The sequence below is a fragment of the Thamnophis sirtalis genome, unplaced genomic scaffold (assembly GCF_051295495.1).
Source record: "Thamnophis sirtalis isolate CommonGarterSnake01/CBP01778 unplaced genomic scaffold, rThaSir2_p1.2 scaffold_29, whole genome shotgun sequence".
NCBI classification, from domain to species: domain Eukaryota; kingdom Metazoa; phylum Chordata; class Lepidosauria; order Squamata; family Natricidae; genus Thamnophis; species Thamnophis sirtalis.
The window spans coordinates 189254-198755 of NW_028261409.1; positions in this window are offsets into that span (position 1 = coordinate 189254).

Genomic DNA, 9502 nt, shown 5'->3' on the forward strand with positions numbered 1-9502 from the left:
GCCATTTGAGCCAATTTCTCCCCTTCACAACCGGAGGCTCCTGCCCCATTTTGGCACCCAAAGCCTCCCTCCCTCTTTGGGGCTCAGATTCTAATGGTATGGGGTCTCCTGCTTGATGGTACAGATGGTGATGTGTCTCCCCTACTCGAGCAGGGGGTTGATCTAGATGACCTCTGAGAAATCCACCTGAAGCCATTCCTGGTGTAAAAGACATTTGCCACGGAGGGGAAGATCAGCCCTGTGGGAAAGAGGGGTGGGTGGGTGTTCAATGGGGCAGCCCTGAGTGGAGGACCTCTCACTTCTTCCCAGCATCCCTAGATGATCCTAGTCAGCCCTCCAACTGGGCCTCGCCCCCTCCAGAGGTCATCCAGACTGGCTCTCCAGGACTCCAGCAGCCTCGATCTCTAAGGGCAGAACTTTCCCCTCCCCTCCCTCATCTGGGGTCTTGGGGTCACCACAGGAAGAATCGGTCAGTGTGGGATTGTAGGAATTGTCTCAAACACAGAGAAGATTTGGGCTCCTGTTGGAAATCCCTCCCCTTGCAAGATAGCGTGGAAGAACCTGGAGGAGGGAGAAACATCAAACATCTCAATGACAGAAAAAAGAAATCAGATTTCCTTAACAAAGAAAAGGCATTGTTGGTGGAAGAGGCTTCATTGCTCAGGGGAACTGAACCAGCAATTCGTAGACAATCAAACCAAGGGGCTCAGCTGTTTCCCAGGTGTGGGGAACGTATCAAAGACGTGACTGGGGGGCTTAAAGAAATAATGAAGCCCATAGATTATTATGATCCTTTTTTCCTCTTTCCTGCGGGGAGGAAAGAAAAAGACCCTGGAAACTACAGACCAATCTCGCCTCTAAAGTCACGGGATAAATTATAAACCAGCCCTTCGCCCTCCACTTAGAAACAAACAACTTTCTAACAAGCAGTTTGGATTCAGGAAAAAATTGTCCTCTAATCTGCAACTCCCATGTGACCATTTGGATCCAGCCAGGAAGGGACATGGTGGGCCTCCCCTCCAGGCTCTGCCCAGGTGCTCCTCCTGCATCCTCCTTGTCTCTAGGGGGGGGGGGCATTTTCTTCTTAAACCCCCCTCCCCAGCCTCTCCCAAAGAGCTCCCTCTAAAGGTGGATTTTGAACAGATTCTCTCTCCACTCAGCTGGACTTATTTTCAAGGCTGTGATGCTCCCTTTTCTCCTGGCCTGACAGGGGGGGGGAGGCAGAGGCTGGGGGGGGGGCAGGGGGCTTCTCTGGGGAAGGTGGTGTGGAGGCGGATGCTGCCTTCTGGCCCTCAACATCACACCCCACTCACCCCATAGGTCACTGCATGCTTGGTGGTCTTGGCCTCCGACTGTCCCTTCCTGGCTGGATCCAAATGGTCACATGGGGGGGGGAGGCCCAGGTGGGCTTTCGGTGGGTGGGTGGGTGGGAGTTCATGAGCACTTCCACTCCCAGAGCTGTGCCCATCCTTGCAATGCCAGAGGAGGAAGTTGTGGTCGCTCTTGCTCTCCGGAAAGCCCCAAATGCCTTTCGGAGGCTCTGCTGGCAAATAACCGCGGCTGAAAGGCTGGAGTTGGGCACCTGGGAGCAGGTGAGCTTGTTTGCCTGATGCCAGCCTCCCCGGGGGACACGGAGACACCTGCCCCCGAGTCGGTTGGCTCTGTTTCCGAGTTCACAATTGTTGTCTGCCTTGGTAGCCCCTTGCAGTATGAAGTCAGGCAGGGCTCAAGAGTTCGTGGCTAGCATGAACTTAGCCCCTCTGGACTTCCGGGGAAGTTTATGGCAGAGAGCGAAGACCGTTGCAGGCGAACTCTCTGGATTCAGCAAGGCATTTGACAAAGTAGACCACAACCTGCTTCTTGGTTAGCTAGGAAAAAGGGGGACAGAAGCATCACCCCCAGAGGGATTCCTAACTGGCTGACAAACCCTACCCAACGAGGAGCCCTTAATGGGTCTGCATCTACCTGGAGGGAAGTGAGCAGTGGGGCACCCCAAGGTTCCCTCTGAGGCCCAGGACTCCCCAAGATCGTCATCAACCACTTAGAGGAGGGGATAGGAGGGGAACTCTCCAAATGGGCAGATGACACTCAGCAGGTGGGAATAGCTCACCCCGTAGTGATGGCTAACCTTTTTGTAAAAGCGTGCCAAAATTGTGAGTGTGCACGCTATTGCAAGCATGATCATGCGCCCCACCTACCCATGCATGTGCGTACACCCCCCATGCATGTGCTTGGCCCCCACGTGGATGTGCGTGGGCCCCCCCCTGCGCAGGTATGTGTATGTTTCGCCCTCCCCTGGCTCCTCCGGAGACTTTCCTAAAGCCTGGGAACAGATTGAAACCGGCCTCCACGGAGGCCCTCCGGAAGGCAGGAACAGATTGTTTCTGAACTTCCGATTGGCCTGTTGGGCCTGTTCCCCCCCCCCCACACCTCCTCAGGCTTCCAGAACCGGGGAGGGTGAAAAACAGGCCCAACAGAAGTTTGGAAACTAGAAATCTAGTCAAACGGCTGTCCAGCAGTGGTGCGTTTAGGCTCCCGTTGCAACCGGTATGCTACAATGGAAGCCGGGCGTGCACCAGGGACATCCGTGCTGCATGCACATGCGCAGCCACCGCCTGCGATGCCCCAGTTGCTGCGCAGAACATTGCGCTTGTGCCATATGCTGCGCGCGCGTAAGAAGCAAGGGCGTCAGCCAGGCCCTCCAAAGCACCATTCCGGCACAGTGGCTGCTGCTTCTGGCAGGCACCGGTACACACACACCGGGCCGTACCGCCTGCAACCCACCACGGCTGTCCTGTCACTTCTTGAAAAGTGCCGGTGACGGAGAACCCAAAACTCCGGGAAACAAGCTTCCCCATTGGGTTCCACCACAAAACCACGTTCGATTAAAGCGTGCTCGACGAAACCGCGTACCTGACATCATCACAGCACGACGGAAAAAGCACTCTGTGAACGCTAAAGCTAAAATTAACCCCTAAACCTAACCCTAAACCTAACCGTAACCCTTCACCTAATGCTAACCCTAACCCTAACCCTAACCCTTACCTTAACTTGAATCGGCTTGCTTTCAAAGCGCTTTTTAAAGCGCCCTTTTTTCTCCGCGGTCACTGTTGTTGTGCTGCAGATGACGTCAGCGACGCGGTTTAATCGGGCGCGCTTTAGTGGACCGTGGTTTTGTCGTGCCACGTTCCCATTGTTGGATTGTTCTCACTGTGAGGACATTTCTTACTCCTAGGTTGGAGTTCCCTTTCAAAAGCTTCCACCCGCTCATTCTCATCACTCGTGTGTCCAGGTTAGACTACTGCATATAAGGAGCGAGGGCGGGCGGGCTCTCCATAACAGAACGGTATCCGGTGTTCCGTGCAGGCTCTGGTAGGCCTGTACTGTGGCATACTGCCTGCAACCCACCACTGGCGTGTGGCCACATCACACCCCAATGTTGTGGCGGCTGGTTGTGAGTCCCGTGACCCGTCAAAAGCGCGGTCCACTAAAGCGCGCTTGACGAAAGCGCGTACCTGACGTCATCAGCAGCGCGACGAAAAAAATTAAAAATAAATTAAATTAAAATTAAAATAAAATTAAAGCAAGCCGATTCACATAAAGGTAAGGGTTAGGTTTAGGGTTAGGTTAAGGGTTAGGTTTAGGGTTAGGTTTGGGGGGGTTAGGGTAAGGTTTTCGCTTTAATTTTAAATTTACCGCTCACAGCGCGATGTTTTCGTCGCGCTGTGATGACGTCACGTACGGGCTTTCGTCGAGCACGCTTTTGTCTACCGCGGTTTTGTGGTGGAACCGTGAGTCCAATTTGCAGCTCTACTTTCAAAGCCCCCTGTGGCTCAGGCCAGGATATCTGAAAGACCATCATCCCCAGCCTGTCTTGTCCGCCTAGAAAGCACCAGTTCCCCACTCCACTTAGGGGCAGTTGGAGGCCTCTGGGCTCCCCCCACCCCAGGGACAACCTGCCCCTCGGCCCCACTTCAAGGGCTGCCTCTCCCGGAGGGCCTTTTGGGGGGGGGGATTCTGTCATGGACACTTTAAAAGGGAATCTTAAAAACTTATTCAATGTCTGTAAATCGCCCAGATAAATGACACAAATAAAACATAAAACATGTTGCTATTTTTAATAGGAAACACGGAGGAACATTCAAAAATTCAGAATAACGTAAGTGTAGAATAACACGCAGATATTAAAAAAACGTTTGTTGATTATAAAGGTCCTTTAACTGTCCTATCTCTCATCTAAACTGCCAGCCGCAGAGTAAGACAGGGATTCCCAACCTTGGCAGCCCCTGGAGGGTGCAGGGACTTCCAGCACCTAAAGTCCCCGGGTAGCTACGCTGGCTGGGGAATTCTGGGAGTTGAAGTCCACACCTCTCCCAGGTGCCAAAGTAGAGAAAGATGGTGTTAATGCACAAGGTTGTAACACCTAGCAGGAGGCAGGAGGGGTTTGCCCAGACAACGGGGGCTTCCAAAAGGGGGCTCAGGGGGGCCAGGAGGCATCACTACATGAACCCTTTTGTAGCAGGTGGATTTTCCTCCCATTGAAGGGTGACCCCCCCCCTTCTGGCCCCCATAGAAAAAGGGCCGGAGCGTCTCCCCAAGGAGGGGCCCCGTCCGGAAGGTGTAGAGGGAAATTTCCGTCTCCGCATCCAGGAACTCCACCGTTTCTGCCTCGTAGCCCAGCCTCGACCGCAGCCTCCGCGGTGCCCTTCGCGAGATCACCTTCTGCCGATCCTTGGAGAAAGCGATCATCTCCCCCCACCCAACCCTCTTCCCCAGGGCCCAGATTCCCCCCTGGGGGGGCTCAGCTGGAAGCTCCCCTTCCTGCGGACGGACTCCTTGGCCCTCCCGATGGCCCACCGTGCTCTGCCCCCCACAGGGACACGGTCTTCCTCCTCCACGGACACTTCCCACCACTTCCATCCAGCGGGGGCGGGGCAAAGCAGTTCTTAAGAGCAGGGTTCCCCCTCCGCTGGGCCACAGCCCACTTACACCAAGGAGTGAGGGGTCACCCCATGCCTTGAGCTTTTTGGAACTGGGTCACCCGGGTGGAGAGTGATTGCGCACGCACATCTCCTCTCGCACAAGCAGAAAGATATTGTGCTGCGTTGTACTTGCCCACCACACACGCAGGACCATCTCCTATCTCCCACTGGTCCGCAAAGCCGAAAAGGACGGAGAGCTCCACCTGCTTAGCGGGCGAAGGGCAGCAGGATGGCAAAGGGAGGAATACTGGGTCGTCTATGGAGCCCTGAGACTCGGTGTCTGGCAAGACCACCCCCCCTCCACAAAAGGTGGGACCAATTCCTAAATAGGGAGGGTCTCTGCAGCCTGAGCTCAGTGGGGCTGCCTCTGAAGGGTGGGGGGTGGTGGGCAGTTGGGGGTCCCTGGCAGGGCAAGATGGGCGTAGGGGTCTGACCCAGGAGAGGCCCTGCGTTTACTTTAATTGCCCAGGGCACCTGGAGATAGCACAGGTGGTCCCCGCCTTCATTTAGTGACGGTTGAAAGTTACTATGGCACTGAAAAAAAACGACCGTTTTTCACACTTACGACCATTGAAGCACCCCATGATCACCTGGTCAGAATTTGCCTGCTTGGCAGCTGGCATGGATTGATGAGGGGTGCAGAGTCCCACGGACGTAAAATCCCCTTTGGCGACCCCCTGCGTCCCCCTTTGCAAATTCACTTAACAACCATATTGCTAACAACTGCAGGGACTCCCTTAACAACTGGGCCAAGAAAGGTTGTAAAACGGGACAAAATTAACAACTGCCTCACTTACCGTTTTCCCGAAAATAAGCCCTCCCAAAAAACATTGCAACACAGCAGCAGCAGCCATGAGGCGACCACACTCGCTGCCTCCTGGACCTCAAAAATGATAAGACCTCCCCGAAAACAAGGCCAAGCGTTTATTTCAGGGGTCAAAAGAAAATAAGACCCTGTCTTACTTTTGGGGGGAAAACACGGTAGCAATGGGCAGGACAGGACCATCGGCTGCTCAAAGAAGTCCAGGCAGAGTGGGCAGGGGGCCTCCTGGCCCAGCTGCCCCAAGGCCCTCTGCTCCCCTGAGGCCGCCATGGGGCTCTTCCGTTTCTCCCTTTGCCGAGCCTGGAAGGGAAAGCTCCTCATTGGCTCCTCCTCCACAGGGAGGGGCTCTTGGGGGTGCATTATAGCCCCTCCCCCTCCTTCAGGGAAGGTGCTCTGAAGCCCTTAAAGCTGCCCCCCCCCCAACAGTGATGGGTTCCTCCCGGTCCTGTCCGGTTATTGCCAGAAGAGGTAGTGAAAATCTGGCACACCAGACCGGACCCGTAGTGATGCTTGTGAACGGAGCCAAACTTTCTGTAGGCTCATTATCTCATTATCTATCTGGCAGGCATGTGGAATGAGCATTTCTGGGAGTAATATTTTATTTGGGGGAGGGCCGGTGGTTGATTGCTTCCCACAGAGGGAAGGGAGAAAGAAAGAAAGAAAGAAAGAAAGAAAGAAAGAAAGAAAGAAAGAAAGAAAGAAAGAAAGAAAGAAAGAAAGAAAGAAAGAAAGAAAGAAAGAAAAAAAAACAGCACAGTAATTTAGGGTTACAAGGCTATTCAGAGGTCATCTAGTCCAACCCTCTGCTGCAGCAGAAAACCTTACATTGTCTGGATTGTTTTGGTGCCTCTAAGGAATTTTCCCCTAAGGAGAGGAAAATTGCCAGAAAGGAGGAGTTTACTAGGACAAGGCTGCCATACAGAGGAAGGCAGTGATAGTCCTTGAATTATGACTACAATTGAGCCCACAATTTTAGTTCCTAAGCAAAAGCGTTGTTAAGTGAGCTTCCCCCCACATTTTACCCAATCCATGACATCTCCTGGTGAGTGACATCAAGTTGGCCACGCCCACCCAGTCACACGGCCTCCAAGCCACGCCCACAAAATTGGTAGTAAATTTTTTTGAAACCTCCCCTCCCCCCAGACTTTCCTGTCCTGGGGGAAGTGGGGCAGAGCAGCAGCCAGAACTGGCCAAGCAATGGGGCTTCTGGCGAATGTTTGGGGGGAGCTTGCCCAGTGGTCGGATAAGAGAATGAGGGAAGCCCCCTCGGGGTCTGGGGCGGCCTCTCTGGCCATCCATCCCGTCTCGGTGCCCTCCAGCTCAGCCCGGCCAGGGGTCTCCATGGGTCCTGGCCCCAGGAATAAGCAAGCCTTGAGCCCCATAGACCCCCCCTCCCTTTGCCCTCCCTTCCCTGCCAGCCCCTAGCACCGAGCCCCCCTCCCCTCCTGCAACCAATAGAGGAAATAAGAGCCGAGGTGGCCCAGTGGTTAAATGCAGCACTGCAGGCTACTTCAGCTGACTGCAGTTCGGCTGTTCAAATCTCACCGGCTCAGGGTTGACTCAGCCTTCCATCCTTCCGAGGTGGGTAAAATGAGGATTGTTGTTGGAGGCGATATGCGGACTCTGTAAACCGCTAGGAGAGGGCTGAAAGCCCTATGAAGCGGTATATAAGTCTAACTGCTATTGCTATCTCCCAATTTCTTTTGAGAGGGGAGACCTCATCTGCAAAGCTCCTTCGGGCCTTCAGCTACCCCCCCCCCCCGAAGGGCCTGCGGTCCGTCGGGCAAAGGGCGGGGAGCAGCCCCCTCCCCACCGGAGCCTGGACCGAGGGCGCAACCCGATCGCCCAGCCTGGGAGGCTGAGAACGGGCTCGGCGCCTGCGCAGAAACACCGGGGGGGGGGGCGCCGCCACTTTCGGTTTCGTTTCCCGGCTCGGAGGCCAGGCGGGAGGAGGCGATGCTGCCCCGCCCCGCGATGGGAGACCCCGCGGGAAGATGCCGCCGCGTGGAGCCCTGAGCCGCCCCTCCTGCCCGCTGCTCCCCTCCGCGCGGTTCCCGGGGATGTGTGTGTTCCGGCGGGCCTATCCACGCCACGCGGTTGGGGGAAGCCGTCTGCGCTCCAGGCTTCGGGACAGCAGAAGCCCTTGCTGTGCCCACGCGTGGGCTTTCCCTCCCTCCCGCCGGAAAGAAGACCCCCGTGGGGGGCAGCTGCCCTTGAGTCCCCCCGATGTTCCCAGGGGTCTAAAGAGTTAGGATGGCGGCCAAAGTCCCCGTAGAGCGAAGGACGTTCCTCCCGAGTGGGGACGAGGGTCAGTTCAGGCACGGAGCGTGGAGGAGCCTCCCTCGCAGGACTGGCGTGGGAAGGGGGCGCGCCTCCCAGGGACCTTGAACCTGCCCGCCTGGGACACGGACACCCCCCAAAACTGGCCGGGGGAGACTCGTTCTCAAGTCTCCTCTCGCCTGCCTTTGGTTGGGGAGCCCACGCGAGTTCCTCGTGTTGCAGAGCCGCCAGTTTCCACCCTCTGTCTGAGGCTCCGGAGCAGGGGCCCTTTGGTGGTGGACTGCTCCTGCGAGCGGAGGCTCCGCACCACGGGGCGGGGCTTAGAGGCTGGGCTGGCTGCCACAGCTTAAGAGGAAGAACTCGGGGTGCGGGGTGATGGGGCCCTGCAAGGCCAAGGGAGTGGCCGGGGACCCTGCCTCTTTCGCCGGCTGCGGAGAGACGGTGTTGGCTCCCCCCTTCCTGGGGAGCCCAGGCCCTTCTTCACATTGGAAGGCGCCCCCCCCCTCCACAAAGGCCGTGATGCCCCGAATGAGCAAGGGAACCCCTCAACCTACTTCTGATGGTGCAACAGAGCCGAACCGGGGGGGGGGGGAGCAATATCAGGGGCCTCCACAGCTCCCCCCCCAGGAGCCCCCCCCCGTCTGCAGGGCGGCTGCGTTGATGCCTTGACATGAAAGAGTGGCCAAGTGTTGCGGGGGGGGGGATTAAAGCGATCTTGGGGCTTCCCAATTGGGGCGGACGTTCTCTTCCACAACCACCAGGGGGCAGGATTCCTTCCACCATCGTCGGCTCAGCGGGTCTCCCTGGCCCCCTCCCCCTTTCCTGGCCTGCTGGCTGCGCTGGGGACCAAAGACGGGCCACCCGACCCCACATATGCGGGGGGGGGCGAGGGTCCCGCTTTCTCTTCTGCCATGTTGGTCACCGTATTGGCGGAGAGGCGCGGGGCCTGGGCAGCCCTTGAGCTGAAGGAGGGGGCGAGGGTTGGACTGGATGGCCTCCGGGGTGCCCGGGAACGTTTGCGACTCTGAGCCAAGGGCGTCGCCATTAAACTCTTTCCTGGAGCCGAGGAAGCCGCACTTGCCCCAAAGGGAGAGCCTCCAAGGGGCGGCCCCAAGCGGGAGGCTGGGCAGCAGCGCAGCCCCCGGTTCTTCTCCCGGCAGGGACTGGCCTGGAGGGGGGTGCCGAAGGAAGTGAATCCGCCCGGGGCAGCCTCCTCCCAGGCTCCTGCAGACGGAAGACCCCCGGAGAGCAGCGCACGGGCCTGCCAACCCCCTCCCCACCCAAAGGCTCTAAGGGAGGAGGGGGGGCTGAGCAGCCAGAGCCCCTCCGGCAGGTGGGTGTCCCGCCTTCTGGGCCTCAGGACGATGGGAAGGGTTGTCCGAGGCCAGCAGGTGGCGCCTTCCGCCGCGGCCCGGGC